This window comes from Macaca fascicularis, chromosome 14 (genome assembly GCF_037993035.2).
Source record: "Macaca fascicularis isolate 582-1 chromosome 14, T2T-MFA8v1.1".
Classification (NCBI taxonomy): domain Eukaryota; kingdom Metazoa; phylum Chordata; class Mammalia; order Primates; family Cercopithecidae; genus Macaca; species Macaca fascicularis.
This window is the reverse complement of record NC_088388.1, coordinates 90854789-90880005: the sequence shown is the minus strand read 5'-3', so window position 1 is coordinate 90880005 and position 25217 is coordinate 90854789. Positions and strand designations below refer to the sequence as shown.

General features: G+C 39.0%; 1 long non-coding RNA gene across 3 annotated transcripts; it reads right to left on the bottom strand.

Annotated features, from left to right (window-relative positions):
- Positions 1–1929: 1929 nt before the first annotated feature.
- LOC135967277 (uncharacterized) lies at positions 1930–20979 on the bottom strand. Of its 3 annotated transcripts, XR_010581260.1 has the most exons (5): positions 20879–20979; positions 19900–20003; positions 19202–19309; positions 11723–11923; positions 1930–2116 (listed from the first exon to the last, which is right to left on the bottom strand). It is a non-coding gene; the product is annotated as an uncharacterized lncRNA (long non-coding RNA). The 3 variants fall into 3 exon arrangements; XR_010581261.1 differs by lacking the exon at positions 11723–11923 and having other exon boundaries at positions 1930–2242; XR_012423976.1 differs by lacking the exons at positions 1930–2116; positions 11723–11923 and adding an exon at positions 14423–14985.
- Between the last annotated feature and the right edge of the window lie 4238 nt (positions 20980–25217).

Below are 25217 nucleotides of genomic sequence, written 5' to 3'. Positions count from 1 at the left end.
TTTATCTCCTTCCAATTCCTAATCTAGACAATAGGACATGATTTATCCGTTATCTCCACATTTCATTACTTACATGGATCAAGAGCACAGGCTCTGAATTCAGGTTAGTTGGTTCAAATACAGATTCTGCTGTCTGAATGTGGGAAATTTAAGTTTTCCTAAGAAGTTTCCTCATTTGTGAATTGGTGCTAGAATAGTACCTATCTCATACGGTTATTTTGAAAATTAAATAAAAGTTCTTAGCAGAGAGCATAGCATATATTAATTGATTAATAAATGCTCGTTTTTAATGTCATCATTTTGAAAATGTGTTCCATGGAAAGCTGATACAACTAGCAGCTCACTGAAAAAAGACTGCCTCTATTGAATTTGGGAAGTGTCACTTTTTCATTAGTTTCTTCATAGAGAGTCACAATGTAAATTGTTGTAGCAAATGTGCTTTAAAAATGAGTGATAGATGCTGACGAGTTGATGGTTGCAGCACACCAACATGGCACAAGTATACATATGTAACAAATCTGCACGTTATGCACATGTACCCTAGAACTCAAAGTATAATAATAATAAAAAAAAATGAGTGATAGGAAAAGTGTTTAACTTTATTTAGCTCAGTATCTCTCAAATTTGTTTGTCCACAGAACCTATGTATGTATAGTGTTTCTGCAAATGTGTATGTAAGCCATTCAGTCCATAAAACTAGTTTTTCACAGAACACATTGCTGGGAAATTGTGTCCCTCACTAAAATATCTGAAATTGGACTGATGAGAAATTGCAGAGTGGTGACTAATGTGATCATTTCAAATCTGGATCATATCAGTAAGCTTCAAATATTAGCATGTCTGTTAATGGGACTAAGGCACTTGCAACCTAGATTTCCTGAAGGTAACTTCATGTGTTTCTAGGAGAAACTCTTGGTTTGGCCTTTTGAATCTTAATCATTACTGCCATCATCACCATCATCATATCACCATCATCATCATGGCCTGCATATAGTTAGTGGTTGAATATATGCCAAGCACAGTGCTCAGTGTTTTATTTGCATTACTCCTAATGGCTGCCCTGTGAAGTAGACATTTGACTCTCATTTTTATATAGTGGGACATGGGCTTAAAGAGGTTATGTGCCCAAGATAACAGGATTAAATATAGAATACTCTCTTGTGTATCTAGCTGTCCTGAAAAGAGGCTTGACATATTACTGGTGAGAATAATGGCTAGTGAAAAACTTGTAACAGTAGCTCACCGGGGGGTGTGCTAGGATCTGTGACTGGGCATTTCAGAAGCATGCCCTCTTAGGAGGCGAGTTTCCTCAAAAGCTCTGCCATCTCTGTGTGTGTCAGACAAATGCCCCCTCAAAGGCCCAGACTAGAGGAAACCTAAAAGTAGCAAAGCAGCAGGAGGGAATGTGGCCCATTTATTGTTGGGAATGAGTTTGCTTCATCACAGAACAGTCTCTTTCTTTTTTACTTTGGAATAGTGAAGCTGAACTTCATCATGCTGCTCACATTACGGTCTGTTATAGGTTTTCATTGTGCAGTGAAAGAGCTAGGCTGTACCTGTAGATGACAGGAACAGAAATATGTGGGACACAGCTTTGCAAACTACGCCTGTACAGCATATCTGGCTTGTCCCCTATTTTTGCATGCTTGTAAGCTAGGAATTGTTTTAAGATTTTAAAATGGTTACACAATATCTATGCAATATCCTCAATTGTGTTTCTTGGTTCATACAGCTGAAAATATTTACTACCTGGCCTTTTAAAAAAATTTGCTGATCCCTGATGCAGTATATTAATTTCATAGACTGTCCAATGTTCACAGCTAAAACAAAAAAAAAATCAAAATAAAGATCAAGCACCAACTCGGCTTAACCATTACTGTTAAGGGAGAGGTTAACATTTTCTGCAGAAAATATTACCCAGAGAAGGAATCCCAGAGAATGGTCAATTAGTGTTTTATTGCAGATTTAATTTATATTTTAATAAATGCAGTATGTAATATAAATATTTAAAAAACCTGGTAGCCATGATGGTTACACCTCTTCTCGCCCTTCCTTCCCCATAGTTGATAGAAACTAGGGTGAACACTTGACAAGTTATGTCAATCAGATCTTTTTCCTGATGGAACAGGGAATAGGATTACATTTAGCATCTGAATGTGGGTTGATTTTAGGCACAGTTAGATACTCTTGCTGTGTGAGTCAGCCATTTTAACCATGTCCACGGAGATCAGAGAAAGTTGGTCTACAAAGGAATAAGAATATGAATAGAGAACAGAAGAGAATCAAGCAGAGAAACTACTACCTGATTACAGACAGCTATCTAGATTTTGGTTTCAGGAATCTCCAGAGCTGTTTTCCAACATGGTAGTCACCTGTGGCTACTAAGTCCTTGCAATGTGGCCAGTCCAAATTAAGTTGTCTGTACATGTAAAATATACATTAGATTTCAGAAACTTCGTGCAAAAAAAATAGTTTTAAAATTTCATTAATTTTATTATTCCATGTTGAAATGACAATATTTTGGATATATTGGGTTAAAATCAATTTAACTTTATTCCCTTTTAGGTTTTTTAAAGTGGCTACTAGGAAATCTAACCTTATTAATGTGTTTCCCATTATGCTTCTAGTAGACAGTCATACTCTAGAGATTCAGCTACTTTGATTCTAAGAAATACTGACATATATATTGTACTCCTCTACTCTACCTTATTTTTCTTTTGCTGAACCTAAATCAAGTTGGTTTTAATTAATGTAAAAAAAGACTTGATAAAATAATGAGCCCTTTCCACATGCCTAACTTATAGTATCTCATGCAATGGAAAAATTTTGCTCAATATGACAATTTGCGGAGCTAAAGACCTTACCCTTCAGACTTCTGGTTCTAAAATGGCAGTGTAGAAGCAAGTTGGCTTCATCCCTACCCCAAAGAAAATGAAAAACAAATATACAGTGCTGAGATTATCACCAGCAGTATCCCAGAAGTCAAATATGAGAATGCGATCGTTTCTAGGGCCACAGAGAAGTGAAGCAACTCTGAGCAGATGGTAAGAGAACTGGAATTTCTTATTTGTGGTGGCCGTTCTTCCAGTATGTCTGGCACAAAATGCACAGGACTCTTCCCCCTGACTCATGTTTTCTACACCGGAAAAAATGAGATTGAGGTGGACAAGCAGCTTCCTACTATCTAGAATTCCGTGTCAGGGGACCAGTCCCTGCTTCAACCCAAAGAAAGCATTGGGAGTGACTAAAGGGAGAAATATCCCTGAGCATAGCCAGAGACAAAGCAGGAGGTGGATGTATCACCCAGAGCCCTGGAAATTCTTCCCTGTAACTAGGCCATAGCCAAATCAGTGTGGCTTTTCGGCAGCACCATACTATAAGAGGCTTTATCCGCAATTCCCATGGACAGAAACCTCTAGCCAGCCTTCCCACACTATCAAGATATTCCCTTTGGGACCTCTCCCATTTAGGATGGGTAGCACTCTGTTTACTAAAACTGAGGCTAATGTGGGTTTAAGGTGCCATTGCCATCTAGTGCTCAAAAGGAGGTAACAACCTAGAAAAAAAAAAAAAAGAAAAGAAAAGGAAAAGAATAGGTAAATTACAAAGAATCTCTAGGCAAAGATATTCAATAAAAAGTAAAACAAGCCAGACAGAGAAAACTGGAACAAATAACTAATCCTTGAATACAAAAAAACAGATATGCATTCCCAGCAAACAGGGAAACATGACCTTCTCAAATGAACAAAGCAGGGAACCAGTAACTAGCTCTAATGAGATAGCAATATGTGGACTCTCTGACCAAGAGTTCAAAATAGCAGTTTTAAGAAAATTCAGTGATCTTCAAAATTACACAGAAAACAATTCAGAAATTTATCGGATAAATTTAACAAAGATATTAAAATAATTTTAAAAATCAAACAGAAATCTTGAAACTGAGAAATGCATTTGCTGAACTGAAAAATGTGTTAGAGGACATCAACAGCAGGATGAATCAAGCAGAGGAAATAGTCTGTGAGATGAAGATGGGCTACTTGAATAGAAAAAAGAATAAAAAGTAATGAAGCTCGCATGCAAGATAGAGGATTACTTCAAAGCCAAATCTAAGAATCTTGGTGTTCAAGAGGGAGTTAAGCAGGAGCAAGGGGTAGAAAGCTTATTCAGAGAAATAATAACATAAAACTTTCTAAAATTTGAAAAAAAGAGACAAATATCTAGGTACAGGAATATCAGAGCACACCAAATAGATTCAAAACAAATAGGACAACCCCATGACATATAACAGGCAAACTCTCAAAGGACAAGGACAAAGAAAGGATTCTAAAAGCAGCAGCACCGAAACAAAAGAAGAAAATAATAAATAAAGGAGTTCCAATGATCAGGCAACAGCCTTCTCAGCAGAAAATACAGCGTATAGGAGGGAGTGAAACAACATTTCAAAGTGCTCAGAGAAAAAACTTGGCATCTAAGAATAGTGTATCCAACAAAGGTATCCAAATATAAAGGTGAGAGAAAGATTTTTCCAGACAAAACCTGACAGAATTCACTACCACCAGACTTGCCTTCTAAGAAACGCCAAAGGGAGTTCTTAAATCTGAAAGAAAAATTACTAAAGTGCCAAAAGAAAACAAAACCTACACTAGTAAAATAAAGTACATGAGCAGATACAAAATGATGTAATACCATAATTGTGATGTACAATCCACTCATAATTCTAGTATGAAGCCCAAAAGACAAATGTATCAAAATAATAAAACTTACAGCAACCTGTTAAGAAATAGGTAATATAGAAATATGTACATTAAGACAAAATAAAGTCAAAATGTTTGTTTGCTTGGCAGTGATGGAGTTAAACTATACAAGTTTTTTTAAATGTTTACTTTGTGTCTATTCTTTGTGATCTAAGTTGTCATCTTTTAAAAATAACTTGCTATATCCATAAGATGTGTTTTGTAAAACTCATGGTAACTGCAATGAAAAAAAACTAAAAATAGATTCATTAAAAATAAATAGTGCCGAATTCCAGTGTGCTACCAGAGAAAACTGCGTTACCACAAAGGAAGGCAGTGTCAAAGGAAAGAAGAAACAAAAGATTACAAAAAAACAGAAAACAAACAACAAATTGGCAATAGTAAATCTCTACTCATCAGTAACACTGAATGTAAATGGACTGAATTCTCCAATTAAAAAGTCTATAGGAAACCCACTTAACCTATAAAGACATAGAGACTGAAAGCGAAAGAGTTGAAAAAGATATTCCATGCAACTGGAAACCAAAAAAGAGCAGGAGTAGCTATACTTATATCAGATAAAATAGACTGCAAATCAAATACTGTAAGAAGAGACAAGGTTACTATATAATGAAAAAGAGGTCAATTCAGCAAAAGGATATAACAATTATAAATATCTATGCACCCAACATCAGTGTTCTCAAGTATATAAAGCAAACTTTAATAGATCTAAAGAGAGAGAGAGAGACTGAAATACAATAATGGTAGGGGACTTTAACTCCTCATGTGCAATAATGCACAGATCATCCAGATAGAAAACCAACAAAGAAACATTGTTGTTAATTAGTAGACCAAATAGTCCTAACCGACATTTATAGAATGTTGCCTCCAACTGCTGCAGAATACATACTCTTTTCATCAGCAAATGGAGCATTCTCCAGAACAGACCACATCTTGGGCCACAGAACAAGTCTCAAGAAATTTGAAAGAGTAGAAATCATATAAAGTATCTTTTCTGACTCCAATGGAATAAAATTAGAAATCAATAACAAGAGGAACCTCAAAAAATACACCAACACAGAAAACTTAAACAACATGCTCCCAAATGACCAAGTGGTCAATGAAGACATTATAAAGGAAATCAATCAATTTATTGAAACAAATGAAAATGGCAATACAACTTATCAAATCTAGGGGCCCAGGAAAAGCATTACTAAGAGGGAAGTTTATAGAAATAAACAGCTCTATCAAAAAAGTAGGAAGTCTTCAAGTAAACAACTTAAGGGTGTCTCTCAGGGAGTTAAAAAAAAAATTAGTAGAAGGAAGGAAATAATGAAGAACAAAGCAGAGACAAATGAAATTGAGAACAGAAAAACAATATGGAAGATGAACAAAATGAAAAGTTGGCTTTTTGGAAAAAGAAACAAAATCAACAAACCTTTAGCTAGACTGACAACAACAACAACAAAAACCCAAATAAGTAAAATTAGAAATGAAAATAAAATGAAACAACTGAGACCACCAAAAGACAAATAATCCTTAGAGATCATTATTTACATAAACAAAGCCCAACAAATTTGAAAACCTAAAATAAATGGATAAATTCCTGGACACATATGACCTACTAAGGTGGAAACTTGAGAAATAGAAAACCTTAGCAAACCAATAATAAGTAATAAAATTGCAGCCATAATAAAAAGTCTCTCACCAAAGAAGAGTGTAGGACCTGATGGTTTCACTACTGAATTCTACCAAACATTTAAAGAAAAGCTAGTATTAGTCCTAATTAAACTCTTCAAAAAAATTGAAGAGGAAGTAATACTTCCAAACTCGTTCTACAAGTCAGGCATTACCATAGTCTCAAAACCAGACAAGAGCAGAACAGCAACAGTAACAAACTACAGGTTAATATCACTGATGAACACAGATGGAAAAATCCCCAATAAAATACTAGCAAACTGAATTAAACAACACATTAAAGAACTTATTCACCATGATTGATTGAGATTCATCCCTGGATGCAAAAATAATTCAACATATGTACATCAATAAACGTGATACATTAACAGAACCAAGAACAAAAGACATAATTTCAATAGGTGCTAAAAGAACATTTGATGATAAAATTCAATAGCCTTTCATGGTAACATTCTCTTATCAAACTGGGTATAAAAATAACTGACCTCAACATAATAAAGACCATATACGACAAACTCACAGCTAACATTGTACTAATGATGGGGTGGCCTGCCCCTCCACTCCTGTGGGCATTTCTCGTGGAGTGGGATGAGAGACTGAGAAAAGAAATAAGACACAGAGACAAAGTATAGAGAAAGAAAAGTGGGCCCAGGGGACTGGCGTTCAGCATACAGAGGACCCACGCTGGCACTGGTCTCTGAGTTCCCTCAGTATTTATTGATCACTATCTCTACGATCTCGGAGAGGGGGATGTGGCAGGACTATAGGGTAATGGTGGGGAGCGGGTCAGCAGGAAAACATGTGAGCAAAGATCTCTGTCATAAATAAGTTTAAGGAAAGGTGGTATGCCTTGAGGTGCACATAGGCCAGATTTATGTTTGACTTTACACAAACATCTTGGTGCATGAAAGGGCAGTATTGTCACCAGCATGTCTCACCTCCAGCCACAAGGCGGTTTTCTCCTATCTCAGTAAATAGAACTTACGACCGGGTTTTACACCGAGACATTCCATTCCCAGGGACGAGCAGGAGACAGATGCCTTCCTCTTATCTCAACGGCAAAGAGGCCTTCCTCTTTTACTAATCCTCCTCAGCACGGACCCTTTAGGGTATCGGGCTGGGGGCGGTCAGGTCTTTCCCTTCCCACGAGGCCATATCTCAGGCTATCACATGGGGAGAAACCTTGGACAATACCTGGCTTTCCTAGGCAGAGGTCACTGCGGCCTTCCACAGTGTATTATGTCCCTGGGTACTCGAGATTAGAGAATGGTGATGACTTTTACCAAGCATACTGTCTTCAAGCACTTATTTAATAAAGCACATCCTGCACAGCCCCTAAATCCATTAAACCTTGAGTCAACACAGCACATGTCTCTGCAAGCACAGGGTTGGGGATAGGGTTACAGATTAACAGCATCTCAAGGCAGAAGAATTGCTCTTAGTACAGAACAAAATGGAGTCTCTTATGTCTACTTCTCTCTACATAGACACAGTAACAGTCTGATCTCTCTTTCTTTTCCCCACATACTAACTGGGGAAAACTTTAATACCTTTCTTCTAAGATCTGGAACAAAACAAGGAAAGCCACTTTCGCTACTTCTGTTCCACATGATACTGGAAGTCCTGGCCTAAGTAAAGAGAAAGAAACTAAGAAAATGTGACTGGGCACTGTGGCTCATGCCTGTAATCCCAGCACTTTGGGAGGCCGACGTGGGTGGATCACTTGATGTCAGAAGTGTGAGACCAGCCTGACCAACATGGTGAAACCCTGTCTCTACTAAAAATACAAAATTAGCTGGGTGTGGTGGTGTACGCCTATAATCCCAGCTACTTGGGAGGCTGAGGCAGGAGAATCACTTGAAGCTGTGAGGTGGAGGTTTCAGTGAGCTGAGATTGCCTTATTGCACTCCAGCCTGGGCAACAAGAGCAAAACTCCATCTCAAAAAAAAAAAAAAAAAAAAAAAAAAGGAAAGAAAAAAAATGCAAATTGTAAAGAAAGAAGTCAAATTAAGCTTGTTGACAGACAACATGATCTTCTACTTTAAAAACCTAAAGATTCCATCAAATAGAACCAACAAACAAATTCAGTAAGTGTCCAGGATTAAAAATCAACATACAAAGATTAGTAGCATTTATATATATACATGACAAATAATCTGAAAATGAAATCAAGAAAACAATCCCAGTTACAATATCTGCAAAGAACATACAATACTTAGCAATCAATTTGACCCAAGAAATTAAAGATTTATGTAAGGAAAACTATAAGACACTGATGAAAGAAATTGAAGAGGATACTAAAAGCTAGAAAGATATTTCATGTTCATGAATTGGAAGAATCAATATTGTTAAAATGACAATTCTACCTAAAGCAATTTGCAGAGTCAATGTAATACTTATCAAAATATCAATAATGTTCTTCATAGAAATAAAGAAAAATTCTAAAATTTATATGGAACCACAAAAGACCTCAAATAGCCAAAGTAATCTAGAGTAAAAAGAACAAAGCAGAAGGCATCACACTATCTGACTTCAAAGCATACTGTAAAGCTGTAGAAACTTAAATCAACATAATACTGGCATAAAAACAGACACGTAGGGAACCCAGATAGAAATCTATGTATTTAGAGCCAATTCATTTTTGACAAAGTTTCCAAGAACATACAGTGGGAAAGGACAGTGTCTTCAACAAATGGTACTGAGGAAACTATATAACCATATGCAGAAGAATGAAACTAGACTCCTATTTTTCACCGTATGCAAAAATCAGATCACAATGTGTTAACAACTTAAGTCTAATACCTGAGATTTTGAAACTACTAGAAGAAAACTTTGGGGAGACACTTTAGGACATTGGTCTAGGCAAACGTGTGTGTGTGTGTGTGTGTGTGTGTAAGACCTCAAAAGCACAGGCAACCAAAGCAAAAATGACAAATGGGATTACAACATGCTAAAAAGCTTCTACACAGTGAAGAAAACCATCAACAAAGTGAAGAGGCAACACACAGACTGGGGGAAAATATTTACAAACTATTTATCTGACTAGGGACTAACAACCAGCACATATAAAGAACTCAAACAGCACAACCGAAAAAAACAAACAAAAAAAAATCTGATTTTAAAATGGAGAAAATATCAAAATATCTGAGTAGATATCTGAATAGATATTTCTCAAAAGAAAACACACACATGGCCAACAGGTCTATGAAACATCACTAATCATCATGAAAATGCAAATTTAAACTACAGTGAAATATCTCAACCCAGATTAAATGGCTTTTATCAACAAAACAGGCATAACAGATGCTGGTGAGGATGTGGACAAAGGGGAACCCTCCTACACTGTTGGTGGGAATGTAACTTAGTATAGCCGCTATGGAAAACTGTATGGAGCTGCTCCAAAAAAGTAAAAACATAACCACCATATGATCCAGCAATTCTGCTACTGGTCATATATCCAAAAGAAAGGACATCAATATACAGAAAGGATATGTGCACTCTCATGTTTATTGCAGCACTGAATTCACAATAGCCAAAATATGGACTCAGTCTAAGTGGAACTGGAGGTCATTATGTTAAGTGAAATAAGCCAAACACTGACAGATGAATATCACGTGGTTTTACTCATTTGTGGGAGCTAAAAAAGGTGGATCTCATGAAGATAGTTATTGCAATGATGGTAATCAGAGGCCAGGAAGGGTAGAGAGGGGAGGATGAAGAGAAGTTGATTAATTAGTACAACATACAGTTTGATAGAAGAAATTAAGACCTAGTGTTTGATAGATAGCAGGCTGACTACAGTTTAGGATAATCTATTGTATATTTCAGAATAGCTAGCAAATGTTTCTAGCAAAAAGAAAAGACACATATTTAAGGCAATGGCTATCCCAATTACACTGATTTCATCTTTACAAATTATGTGAATGTATTGCATTATCACATGAACCCCCAAATATGTACGTCTATTATGTATCAATAAAAAATAAACACATTAAAAAGAACATGCATATTATTCCTTAATACAACATTAAATAATATTAAAAGCTACCATTTATTGGGCATTTACATTGTATCACTAAGGCTGTTATGTGATTTGCCCAAGGTGACATTGCTAATAAGTGGTGGTGTTGGTTTGATATAAATCCTCTGCTCTTGAACTTTAGATTCTCTCAGTCATGAATTGATGGCATTTGTGCCAGAGATAAGGTTGTGATATGATTTGTGTTGACTTGGTTTGCATATATAATGCATATAGTGGGCATCAAGGGTCGTGAAAGTCCCTAGGGGAACTAGGGGAAGTGAAAGCCTGGCTGAAAAAAAATTAAAAAAATAAAGGAAACCACTCTTTCCCTCTCCCCTACTGTGTGCTCAGGTAACATGTCAGAAACATAGGTGGAATATCAAGTCCCTGCTGTTTCTGCTGTGTCACTCCTGGGAAAACCAGACTTCCTGCAATCTCTGCAGGATGTATTGGAGTAATCTAGCTCATCAGGAGGCCCAGACGGATTGCAATACTTTGGGAATGTGCACTAAGTCAGAGGGGGAGCTTCTGTGAGCTGCAGGAGACGGATTCCTTTTGGTTAAAGAATGGCCTCACAATCTTCGGCTTCCTGGCTGCAGCCTCTGCTGCTGCATTCACATTAGCATGAGCTCCCCAGAGATGATCTCTTCTCAGAGCTTGGAACAGAACCCTGTTCTCCAGGAAAAGTTAATTCATATCATATGGGGGAACAAATTACTCCCAGATAGTAGGTTATTTTCTTTGTCTTTTCATAAGATCAGACTCAATACTAAAAATCTTAATAATGATGATGATAATGACACTATAGAAATGCAAAGTCTTTGGATTGTTATTCTTGCACAAAACCGTTTAAGAATCCTAATTTTACTGCATACTTATATTGGCCAGGCAATTGTTTAGTTTTCCTTCATCATATTCTTTTGTCACTGATGTATTGAGTTTCCAGATGCTTATTGTACTCTGCGACTAATTATCTATTGGAACAATTATATTAACTACCCTATCACTTGAAAAATAGTTTTGAAAGTTTAAAAAGTAAAAGAAGAGTGATAAGATTATACTGAGTGGCATTCCCAAATTTTTTTGGAAATGCATATTGAAATTGTTAGAGAATAAAATGAATGTATTATACACAAAAAAGAAACAAATGTAGTGAACTCACCTAACTTGGCATTGTATAAAAAGTTCTATAAAAGACACAAACAACTCTTACCTCAACTTTTTTAATCCAACTTATAATAATGACATTAAAATGAGGGGAGAAGAAAACTACCTGAAACCAGGGCAAAATTTGTAGAAAATGCCTCTAGAGCCTTCCACAAATGTGTTATATCTGTCTTGCACACACATTAGCAGAATACAATCGAAGAAAATCCTCAGCAACCCTAAGGAATGCCCTTTTATTCTCTGGTGCAGACTTGTCCTTCCAGAAACCATCCACCACTTTCTTTGGATTGTTCACAGTCCACTTTCTCTGCAGAAACACAAGACAGGTTTCTGGTTCAAAACGGCTCATACTTTTCTCCTTCAATTTTGCAGCCAGAACCCGTGTATATTTCATACCCTAAGTGGGATCAGCCTTCTGAATTCCAAATGAACTTCTCATGAGTACGAAGTGCAGTTTGCAAATATTCTCTTCTTCCATATATCTGCATTCTTTCTAAGGCAGGTGCGAGGTAGGTGAGTTTAACCACTTTGTAGTGCTTAAGGGATTAAAGGTTTATAGGTTTTCCTTGGGCTGGAGTTCCATAGTCTCCTCTTTTCTTCTCCTTCTCTTCTCCCTCCCCCATTGCCTGTTTCTACCCCCCCCCCCCACCCCCGCCCACTCCAGGGCCTTTGGGGTAACTCTGTTGCTTTCTGACACGAATTTTTTCTGGCAAATGAGTCAAAGTGTTAGTAGAGGCTGGCTTTATATTTCCTCTCTTAAAAGTAAAATCAAACTGCAAAATCAGCCCACAGGAAGAAGTAATTTCAAAAGCCATGGTTCATGTTCCACAAGCCCCTTGAGCTCTCTCATCTCCCCCCTCAACAATGCACCCCTAGGGCCCATGGAGGTGAGGCTTTCCAAAAGGCCCCAGTGAAAGTGGCAAGTAGCTCCTGAGTTGTTTTCCTGTCAGAAACAATGGGTTCTGGTCACTTGTCATGGCTGCACAGCCACTTTCAGAGTCTATTTGGAAGCTTTTGACCTCTACTGCCAAGAGAGCGCTGAACTGTTGGTGTGGCTGGACAGTGAAATGGTGACTTGGTGAGAGGAAAAGTCAGGCAATTTAATGTACTCATCTCTCTTCTCTTTACAAAAAAGAGGAGAAGATTTTCTAGTTTTAAGTTTCAATCCATATCAATAAAGTTGAGAACTGTGGGTAATACAAAGAAAACAGTTTCTTTGTATCTTTTTGATTTGTTTTTGTTTTGTCTCCCTCAGTGTATGCTGGATATGGCTAGAGCCTTGGAGACTCCATTGCCTCTTCTGTCGTTCATGTCTCTGCTGACTTGTAACAAGGAGTATCATTTTCAGACTGAGATACAAGGAGTATGTTTTGCACTGTGTTACAAGGAGTATGATTTTCAGACGGATTCAGAAAACCCAAAAAGCAAGGTTTTGAGCTACACTCCTTGTAATAGCATGTTACAAGGGGTGCGATAGATAAGGGTCCTGTGATTGAGAGATTTGCGATTTTTAAAGCAATTTCCTATGAGCTTTTGGTATATTAGATTAAAGGAATAATACATGGAAGTTCTGAAATAGGAGGAAGAAAATAGAATAAGCTATGCATTGCAGTATGTGCATATATGTGTTTGTATAAGACAGCAGATACCACGCTTCGTGATTCTAAGATGCTTTTATTTCCAGTTTTAAAACCTCAGATATTGAGATACATCATACAGTCACTGTGCTCTAAAAGAACTGTGTCAGAAGAAGCAGCAGTGTGTTTTTTTCCTTTTTTAGGGTCACATAAAATATTGGGGGAGTCTTTTAATTGATCAGAGTAGAAAATTGTGGGAGAGGGTGAGAGTAATGGAGAGAGTGGCACAGCTGGGGCTGACAGAGAAGAACTATAAAGGAAAAATTCTTGTTACCTGAGACTTCTGGTGCTTTTCTACTGGGTTGCTAAATCTGATCTACCCTCACACTATGGCAGGTAAGGTTACTGTCACACACAAAATGTTCTCTTCCCTTTAGTAATAATGGAAGGTTGTTCTGGGGAAGTGACAACGCAAGAGGAGACCACCCTTCCCAGTGTTGTCCTCCATGGCCTCCTCACATTCAGAGGTGACCATGTGATCGATTCTTTTTTCTGCCTTAGAATGTACACAGAAGTGATGACTATCTAGAAAAGAGTTTTTAAGTAATATTTCTTCTCCACACTCTTCTATTTCCTTTTATCTGTTGGATGTAAACAATAATAATGAAACCTTGGGGGATCAGAGAGCCAAGGGATGTGAACCTCCTAGCTGTCCATAAAACCAAGTCAAAACGAGCTGCCCTCCAATAACATGAATGATAAATAAACTACTATTGTATTAAAGACATTATACATTTTTTGAATCCATTTGTTACAGTTGATGTTACCTTTACTCATCTATCACATTACTTTAAGATATCAAATGCAAGGCAGGAAATTAAAAGTTGGATGTTCTAGAATTTGAGGAGGGGGCTTAATTTTTTTAAAATATCCAACCAAAAGAAAGGAAAAAGGAATATTTAGGAGGTCCAGATATATCTAAAAGCACTTCAAAAGCAGTTCTAAAGTAGAAAGGATGAGAATTTATTTGAGTCCACGTGGCTTATCTATGAATAATGAGTAAAAGTTAGAGAGGATAGATTCAGCTTAATTTAATAAACACATTCTAATTAATTGCTGTATTCCAAGTAGCCTTGCCAAATAGCACTCCCTGGCACTAATTCTGAATGAACATCTAAGGACATTCATGCTTTAGACAGAGTGAAGAAAAGATGATGTCTAAGGCAGCATTCCTCTTTGAGTGTTTATTATGTTATGTGTAAGTAGCATTTCGATGTGGTAGGAAGGGGTATTAAATGTTATGCAGTCTTGATGGCAAAGACTAAAATCTTCTATGTGGAAATATTCTGCTAGACAAGTAAAGGGAATGAATAGCTTCATATTTTCTTGACTAAGTGGGTAAATTTCAAAGTCAGGAAAATAATCATAGGATTCCTCAGGTGTTGCTTTACCAGCCAGAAACCTCTGTGGCTGGTGGTGCCTCTGAGGCTGGTGGTGCCTCTGTTTGAGTCTTGCTCGCACCCACTGGGCTTGTTTTACCCACTTGGCCCAGCAGACTATGCTTGGCTTGTGCTACTGGCCGGGATCCCATGCCTGCCAAGGGTGAGCCAGGCACAGAGTGGTGAGGGGCGTGTGAGTGAGTGAGCACAGGGTCTGGCCTCTGCGCACAGTCAGGACGCTGGCTGCTGTGTTGGGGCAGGCAGCTCCAGGTGCTGGCACAGGTGCTGGCTCTATACAAGGCTGTGGCTGGACCACATGTATCTCAAGCAGCTTCCACTGCGGGCATCAGCATCTGGATGAGGGAGACACAGTGATGCCTGAAAGTTTGGAGATGCCAGGAACTGCAGAGCCCCAAAGAGGATGTTAGAAGTTACAACATGTCACAGCCCTGGCTCAGGGAGCCTTGAGGTCTGGGTTCTCAGAAGGGCCACAGCTCTTCTCTCCTTCTTGTTGTCTGCAGCCTGGCAAGTGAGGGGGGGTTGGGGGTGGGGGTGGGGAGGACATGTGTTGAGGGGCATGTTTCAACCCATGTGTGTTGCAGCTCTTTCGGTCTCACTACCCTGCTCTGGCCCATGGTTCCTGGGCTGGCCCAGCTCTGCTGCTGCTGCTTGTCACATGGGGCAGCCATCTGTTACTGGCGAAGGGTGGGAGGGCTATATTGTTAAGCTCTGGCTTGGGGAATGCCAAGGTCTGGGCCCCCATAAGGCTCACTGACATGGTTTAGCTCTGTGTCCTCACACAAATATCATCTTGTAGTTCCCATAATTCCCATTTGTTGTGTGAGGGACCTGGTGGGAGATGTTTGAATTATGGGGGCAGGTCTTTCCTGTGCTATTCTCATGATAGTGATTGGGTCTCACAAGATCTGATGGTTTTAAAAACAGGAGTTGCCCTGCATAAGCTCTCTCTTTGCTGCCATCCACGTAAGATGTGATTTGCTCTTCCTTGGCTTCCCCCATGATTGTGAGGCCTCCCCAGCCATGTGGAACTGTAAGTCCAATAAACCTCTTTCTTTTGTAAATTGCCCAGTCTTGGGTATGTCTTTACCAGCAGAACAAAAATGGACTACTACAGTAAATACTCTTCACTTCTGCAGTCCACCTACAGCTCAGGAAGTCAGCCAGGAACATGCTACAACTCCTTTTGCTCCTGCCGTTTGGTGGGTCTTGAGTTGTCTCACGTCCCAGAAAAATAAGGTTAAGCAGACAACTGGAAGGTGAGAAAGGCAGAGAAGAGCTTTACTGAGTGACCAAACACCTCTCAGCGGAGAGAAGACCTGAAGTGGGTAACTCCTATCCACAGGCAGGTGGTCCCAACCAGTGTCTGAGTCTGGCTGAGTTGAGAGTTTTTATGGGCTCAGAATGGAGTAAGTACGTGCTGATTGGTCACATAAGCAGGAGAAAGTATGTGCTGATGGGCCCATGAGCGGGCCCAGAAAAAGCACCACTGGATTGACTGAAAGCATCAAGAAAGTTCTCACTCCAGGTTGCAGACTTCACCTGGAAAGGGCAACCCAGCCCCCAGGTTTCAGGTTGTCCCTGGCTGGAAGGTTGGGTTTTACTGGACACCTGCACATTCCCACCTAGGAACTTCTCTGCCTCCCACCACCACCAACATGCTGTCCACAGTGCCCCGGCTGTCTGTGCTGAGGGGTGCCAGCAGGCCCAGAACCACCCTCGGGCCTTCCCACCCCCAGCCACATCCTCACTCTCATGCTAGTTGGTGTTCAAAGTTTTAGCCTCAGAAGCAATTTCCAGAGAGGGCTGAGACAGTGGGGAAACTGGCATGTCAGTGCTGCCACAACCACATGCACATCTGGTCAGGTCACGACAGTGTCCAGGCTCGGTTATCGGGACATGTCTACAACTTTGCTCCACTGTGAGGCCCAGGTGGGAAGAGGCCAGGGATTGGAAGCAAGCATTTCCAAGCCTATGGGGACAGGGTGCTGTCCAGGCCCCTGAGAGTACAAGGAGACCCGGGTCAAAAGCCACGCCTGGGTGGCTGCAGTCACCCCTGGGAGCTCAGGCTTCTGCCCCCTTCCCAAACTTGGTAGGGTGAAGGGCTCCAGCCAGGATCACCTATTTCCGCCCCCTTTGGCTCTGCAGAGTGCGCAGCTCCGGCTGCACCTCCCTCGCTGTAGATGGTGTCCTCGCAGTGGCCACTCCAGACAGACCACCATGGCATTAAAAAGATAATGAAAGGTTACTATGAATAGGAAATCATTTAGTCAATAAACATGTAATAAGCACTTAGGATGTAGATGACACCATCTTATGCAAGTACAGGGCATGGCTCCTGTTCTCAAGGACATTATGATCTATTGGGGAAGACAGGGTTTGTTCACTTTTGAATATTTATTGTTATCCATTGTAAGACCACCAGGGCAAGTGGAACGATCTATTGGGGAAGACAGGGTTTGTTCACTTTTGAATATTTATTATTATCCATTGTAAGATCATCAGGGCAAGTGGAACATACCAAGGAGACAGCATAGTAGAAGGAAATAAGCCCCTATTTGGAGTCAGAAGAACAAAATTCAAGGTTTGTTTCTGCCTCCAACTGGTTATGAGGTCTTTAGTAACTTATTAATATTTTGATACTCAATTAAAAATTTTGTTTTTATCAAACATAATGCATACTTATTTTTCAAAATTTGGAAACATTCACAGCTTTATAACATTTAGTGAACTTAATCATTACTTCCAAACTCAGAGAGTGACTTAATAATTTTTGATGATCTCTTCCAAAAAGTATTAGGCATGTATGAAATAGACTATTTTATTATCTACGGATTTGAAGTCACAGGTATTCTTACCCCAAAGATAAAGCTTTTATGGCAGACACATGTGAAGGTAAGGGTGTTTATATATAGAGATCACAGAGAGTATTCCTAAGCAGATAATTCTGAACCTCCAAGCAGTGCCAAGAGAAATACACTTGGTGGAGAGAAGAGAAGGCAGTGCCTTGACTCTTTATATTTTAAAAAATGAAAGGATGAAGGGATGAATAAACTTTTCAAAGTATTCTAAAAATTCAGAAAGAGGAGGAGGAAAATCCCAACCCAATATTTTGTGTCTTTTTCTACCTCATACCATTTAACTCTCACCAATAGTTTTGTAAGGGTGATTACTGTGTTATTGTCCGATTTTACAGATAAAAATATGAAGAAATAGAGCTCATATAACTTGTCTGTCCTGGAGGCTGAATTTGAAACGACTTTGTATGAATCCCAAACCCCTGTTCTTCCCTCCTATATGACTCACAGAAATACCCTAGAACAGAGGGAAGTGTCTTCTGCTAACTGCCAAAATAGATTAATCATTAAGAAAAAAAAGGGTGTAAGGAAATTAAAGAACAGTTTCTCTCTGTTATAAGCCTCTCTGTTACAAGCGTTTGCTTAGCAAATTGTGTATTTTGGCATTGGGTTGAAATGCTTAATCACCTTTCCATTCTATCTTCCTACTTAAATAAGAGTTAAGGGGAAGGCAGGAAAGAAGTTTAGTCAGCCAAAGGAGGCAACTGGTACCTTCTTAGCATTAAAGGCGCTATTTCCTTCTGTATTTGGAAGAGGAACATAGCCGAAAAGGTAGCTAGTGGGGCTGTTTGTCTGGGACCTGTGTGTCTGAGGGAATCACTTATTTTCTCTTTACTGGGAAATATATGTAGGGAGACAGATAATTCTTTCTCATAAATTGATTGTAACTAAGCTTGTCAGAGTTGACAAATAAAAATTCAACAACATGGATGAATCTGGAAGACATTATGCTAAGTGTGAGTATGCCTCATGTAAGTGAGATATTGGGTCTTCTGTGACTGGCTTAATAGCTACAGTGAGCTATAATTGTACCATTGCAATCATGATGAAATATCTAAAATAATTCAACTAGGCCAGGTGTGGTGCTCATGCCTATAATCCCAGTGCTTTGGGAGGCTGAGCCAGGAGGATCACTTGAGGCCAGGGGTTTAACATCAGCCTGAGTAACATAGTAAGACGCTATCTCTACAAAAAAAAAAAAAAAAAAAAAAAAAATAGACATGATGGATTAAGCCCATTGTCCCAGCTACTTGAAAGGTTGAGGCAGGAGGATCACTTGAGCCCAGGAGTTTGAGGTTGCAGTGAGCCATGATTGCACCATTGTACTCCAGCCTGGGTGACAAAGTGAGACCCTGTCTCACTCTCAAAAAATAAATAAATAAATAAATAAATAAATAAATAAATAAAATAGTCCAATTCACAGAAACAGAGTATAATGATGGTTGCCAGAGCCTCGAAGAGAGGGGTATGGGGAGTTGTTCAATAGGTTCGAAGCTTCAGTTTTTTAAGATGAACAAGTTCTAGAGATCTACTCTACAGTATAGTGCCCTTAGTTGACAATTCAGTATCGTACATGTAAAAATTTAATAGCATCTCATGGTAAGTGTTTTTACCACAAAATTCAAAATAACACCACCAAAAAAAAAAAAGGGAGAAAGAAGAAACTTTTAGGGGTGATGGATATATGTATTACCTTGATTTTGGTGATGGTTTCACAGTTGTATGTGTATCTCCAAACTCATCAAATTGTACAAGTTGAATGTGTCCGGTTACTTGGCATATCAATTATACCTCAATAAAGCTGTTTAAAAAAGAATATGGAGGGCCTAGTTATATTTGAATTTCAGATAAACAATGAATACTTTTTTAGTATAACCCAAATTTTTAGTGTATGTGCCAAATTATGCTAAATTATTATTTATTATTTATCTGAAAATCAGTTTAACTTGAAGCCCTATATTTTATCTGGCAACCTTAATTGTAACTGACGGCCATTCATCATGGCCAGCTACTGCTAAAAGTCAAAGGAAAAAACAAAGAGTGAAAAACTTCAAAATCTAAATGCTGCCCAGGCCTCACACTTATCTCTGCTGGAATGTGAACTGGAAGCGTGACCTAAAACTCTATCCACAGGCTCATCTCAATTTCTGGCTAGTTGATTTTCTGGGCTGTTCAGCCCAAGCATCCTAATTTAAAGTGCTTTCTGTGGTTATAGTCGGAGGAAATAATTGTGCTTCTAATTCAGTGTACATAATAAAATCAGTCCCTTAATTGTGCTCTCTGAAATAAATCTGCAGTTTCTATCTCTGTATATTTTATGTTTATTCATAATTTATGACTACCGTATTGATAACGTAGGAGTTAGCAGATTAGATGACAGAATAGTTGTACTTATCTTTGAGATGATGAAAACAAAACATCTTGTTAATCAATCATCCTGCTAGACATTTAGCCAGATTCTCTCCTAAGAGAATCTCTCCAGAGCCATGACATTACTGAAAGAGAAAGTAATAACAAACAAACCACAAAAGGGCTTGTTATACATGGACTCCCTCCTAATTTGTGGTTCTCTCAAGGTCACCGCCATTTGCTAGTGAATGAAGTTTCAGGACTTACTCCTTCAACCTGCTTCTGGTCGCTGTTATATTACTGAAGTACTGAGCAGTGAGTAAATGTATTAACCAGATACTTGCAGAGTCAGTTTCATTCTTTTTATTCAATTACGCATCATCTTAAAGAAGATGGATTTTGCAAAACTTTAGGTATATCTGGAATGCCATCTGGGAAAATAAGCAGTCTTGAGGTTGCAGAATTCCTAGACTTCCACACTGAAAACTTAGGCTATTAAAGGTTTCAGAAGTTCTTTTACAATTATAGCTTCTAATTAGCTCACATTATTTATATTACTTGATCCCCAACCAAATGGCCACGCCTCGAGGAAGGTTCAAAAGGTATAAATTTTATTTGAATTTAAATAAGATAAACAATATCAAACTAAGGACTCAATAGCTCTTTACAGTTTACAAATGATTTCATTTTGAGATTGTCCTATTTAATCTTTTGTGTTACCTCCAACCCTCCTCTCTGCTATTGTTACATGTAAAAAAGGGTGAGATTCGGCTGTGATAAGGTCACACAATGAACACATTGCTCCAGGCACCACACTTAAATAACTTTATGTAACAGCAACAAATACTAGAATGATGCTAATAATAGTAAAATGATCAAGTAACAATTAACAAGAGTTACTGAGGCAGGAGAATAGGGTCCAGAGGCAGGAAATCTAAGGCTGATTCACACTGACTTCCTATAACTGAATCAAAAAGAAAACCCCACCTCTCCACACCCAAGTAACAAAAGGATCAGTTACCTTTGCACCGGGTTGCAGATGAAAAATGGAAGATACCTTTGATTAATCCGTTCTTGCAACCAATCATACTGGTCGAGGGCCAGTTCTTCTTGTGTAACTTTGTAACTTCACTTCAGCCTCTGATATGGTTGTCTCCGGCAACCAATATGACATGATGGGCCACTCCTTCCTTTATATAGAGTGTACTCAAGTACCCAGTGGGAAACCTCTAAAGGGTATTTAAGCCCCAGAAAATTCTGTAACCTGCTGTCTTGAGCCACTTGCTCAATCCCACTTCTAGTCTATGGAGTGTACTTTTGTTTCAATAATTCTATGCATTCATTGCTTCATTCTTTCATTGCTTTGTTTGTGCATTTTGTTCAATCTTTTTTCAAAACGCCAAGAACTTGGATGACTCATAGTCAAGATCCTCCACTGGTAACATTACTATGTGCTTGGCCTTGTTCTAAGGACTGGAGTGTGTATGGTTATTCACAGAAGCAGAAACAGGCTCAAACACATGAAAAAATTTTCTCACATTTTCAGAGCTGGCAAGAAGTGGAACCTTGATTTAAACACGGGCAACTCTAGAACCTGAAGTTCCACTATGGTCGTTATTAGAACATTAAAACGTCCCAACACAAAGAAATGATATATGTTCGAGGTGATGGATAGTTAATTACTCTGATTTGATCATTATACAATGTATATGTCAGGCCTCTGAGCCCAAGCCAAGCCATCGCATCCCCTGTGACTTGCACATATAAGCCCAGATGGCCTGAAGTAACTGAAGACTCACAAAAGAAGTGCAAATGCCCTGCCTCGCCTTAACTGATAACATTCCATCACAAAAGAAGTGAAAATGGCCGGTCCTTGCCTTAAGCGATGACATTATCTTGTGAAATTCCTTTTCCTGGCTCATCCTGGCTCAAAAAGCTCCCCCACTGAGTGCCTTGCGACCCCCACTCCTGCCCGCCAGAGAACAACCCCCCTTTGACTGTAATTTTCCTTTACCTACCCAAATTCTATGAAACAGCCCCACCCTTGTCTCCCTTCACTGACTCTTTTTGGACTCAGCCCGCCTGCACCCAGGTGATTAAAAAGCTTTATTGCTCACACAAAGCCTGTTTGGTGGTCTCTTCACATGGACCCGCATGACAGTATACATGTATTGAAATGTCACACTGTAGTCTATAAATGTGTATAATTATTATGTGTCAACTAAAAATAATAATAAAAGAAATGTACCATCAGGCTTCCAGATCCTATCTCAGAGTTCTATCCAAGAATGCCAGACCACCTTCTAACTGAAGCCAGTACCCTTCAGTGTCCTAAAGCCCATCATTTGAGCAAGGCGAGCAAGGTATTTATTGGCATTTGTTACATTTGCCTTTTCTGATTGCTTAAGATCCTAACTCTCAAGTTTGTGGCAGATTTATTTTTTTCCTGCTTGTGGTTTGCACCCTATTTTTGCTTGTGGCTCTTGAGGCATACAAGTTTTTGTTTTGTGTTGTTTTGTTTTTTAAATATGTAGCTAAAAAACAATACATTTGTTGGAAGAAAAAATACCTTCTTCATGCCACAACAGTGTTTGTTTGGTGAAACAGTTTCCAGAAACATTTCCCTATATCCTCATGCCTTCCTTTAACAGATGTTTGCCCAGGGCCCTGTGAGACTCTGGGGACAGAGAGATGAATGGCGTCTCTAGGAGGAAGCATGCTGGAGCTAGGGAGTTGATGAGGAAGCAAATCATTTCAGTGCAGCCCGGGGACACTGTAGTGAACTATGAGGGCACCCAGAGGACAGAACCAACTCTCTGGGGGAACTTGGGTGAGTCAGGAACTGGGGGATGATTAGGGAAAGCTTATAGAGGAGGTGACATGAGCCAGGGGTAGAATAAAGAAACAAACAGATAAATGAGGGTAAGGGTGTTTCACACTAAGGGAGCAAGTAGTGTAAGGCATGAACTTAGGACACAACACGGTACATTTACGATACCACAAGTAGGTAAGTGTAACCTGGAGCTAGGGCTAGGACTGATGGAGAGATAAATGTGTGGGATGAGTCACTGGGCAGGCAGTGACTTCTTAGGAAACAGCAAGGTTTTAAATAGGCAAATGACATGCTTATATTTGTATTTTGGAAAAAGTATCACCTAAGTATTCAGGAAGGTAAAACTAAAGAAAGAAATCCACTTTTTTGTGTTTAGACTCAGTTAACTTTAGATAGCATTCCTTCTTAATTTAAAATGATAGGGATGTCATTAAAAGACCTGACCTAAGGATGATTCTTTTTGTTTGTTTGTTTGTTTGTTTAGGGAAGTTGCCTGGGTTTTCTGAGGCCCTCCTAATTTCCTTTTACTGACTTTTTTTTCTAACCTTTATTGAACACTTATTTGTTAGGTATTGTGTTGGTGAACATTGTGGTTATCTTTATTTTAGGGAAAAAAGGAGTTGAGATTTAGAGAGGTTAAATTATTTGCCTGAAGACACACAGTTAATTAGTGATAAAGTTGAGTTTTAAACTGTGAGATTGTAGAGTTTGCTCTTTATGCTATTTTTAAACTACATTATCCTGATGCTGCCTGTGGATAAGAACTTGCCTTGCATTTTAATTACACTCTGGAGGCCAGGGGAGCACCCACTTTCAAAAATAATCTGCCTGTAGTTACTACTTGACCACACGTTATATATGAAACAGAAGCTACCCTCTGTGTTTTAATGATGATTTTAAAGATAGTCAATCTTTTCTTTCCAGTTGCTAGCCAAGGTTGAGCTTCTGGCATTGACCCTATGTCAACAAAGTTGAAAAATGTGGAATATAATGCAGATTTCACAACTGAAAACGTCCTTGGGAACAGTTATTCCAGTGTTTTCCAAAGTGAAATCTAAGGTCCCATCACTGTGGGATCTTAACAAGTGTTAAGTGATAAAAGGTTTCTGTGGCCAAATAATGAGCGAAACATTGGATTAAACATAATTGACAGCTTTTCCTCCTTTTTGGGATTTTGTAGAGAATTTAGTATATAGCAAGTCTCTGAATAACATCATTTTATTCAACATTATTTTGCTACAATAAAAAAAAAAAATAGATTCCCAGCCAGGGCTACTACGTGGAGTTTGCAAGTTCTCCCCACATCTGCGTGGGTTTTCTCCAGTTACGCTGGTTTCCTCAGACATCTCAAAGATGTTCGTATTATGTGACGTGGTCCTTAACATGGTCCTCGTCTGAGCGAGTGTGTGTGTGTGGGTGTGAGTGTGCCCTGCCATGGGATAGCTTCCTGTCCAGGGTTGGTTCCTGCCACTCACCCTGAGCTACCAGGATAGGCTCTGGCACTTCCAATAACTCAGGATCATGAACTGAAAATATGAGGTTAATAATTATCCTGCTTGTTTTTATTAATCTTTTAAAAATGCTTATATATCTCACATCACAATATTTAATATTAAGAGTGTTTTTGGTCTTTATTTAGAAGTTTGGTGAAGCTCTTGTGATGAGAAATATGCTGTAGAAACTTACCTCTTGTTTATTGCAATTACCCTGTGGTAAAATTGGTTTTGTTATACATCATTTCCCTGAAGGTCTTTGTTCCAGGAACGTATTGATGACATCAAGTGAGGACTTACAAGACAAAATTGTGAGTCTTCAAGATTCAGAAACGCAGTGTCTTTCAACCTATTTGTTTCCTAAAACATCTTTTCTGACCTCAGTTTATTTGAAACATACTGCCTTACCTTTGCCCAACAACTGCAACTCAGAGAAAACAAGTAACTTAGATGACTCCAGATATTTTGTCTCCCAGGTCATTCCTCCAAATCATGCTATGGATACCACGTACGTGAGAGGCCTCCCTGAATCCATCTCAGTCTAGAAATTGCCCCTCCCCTTTGGGACAGTGCAAGAAGAGAAGTGCTACATGGCAACGTGCTAGAAGAAAGCAACTTTCCAACAGCCACAAAGCAAGAAGGCAATATCCCAGGAAGAGAGAGATTACACTCAGGTTTTATATCCCAAACACATTAGGCCCAGCGTACTGGGCCTACCACGAAGAGTCCTGCTTGCACTTTCTAGTCAAAAGCGTCTGTTGGAGGCTGCTTTGGGCAATCCATTTTATTTTAAATGTTCATTCTCTTAGTAAATTTAATCTTCGTCCTTGGAATTCTCTGTATTTTCTTAGTTATGATGAGAGTGAACAGCTGGGTCATTTTGTTTACTCTGTAGTCAGTGTTCAGTTGCGTTCCCAGCCCCCACTCCCCTTTTTTCCCAGACAGTGCCTGGCTCACTTTGTCTGGCTACTGTCTGACATGTCAGCTGACACTACCTCAGCTCCCAGCTGTTCTTCTCTTTCATACTATGGATT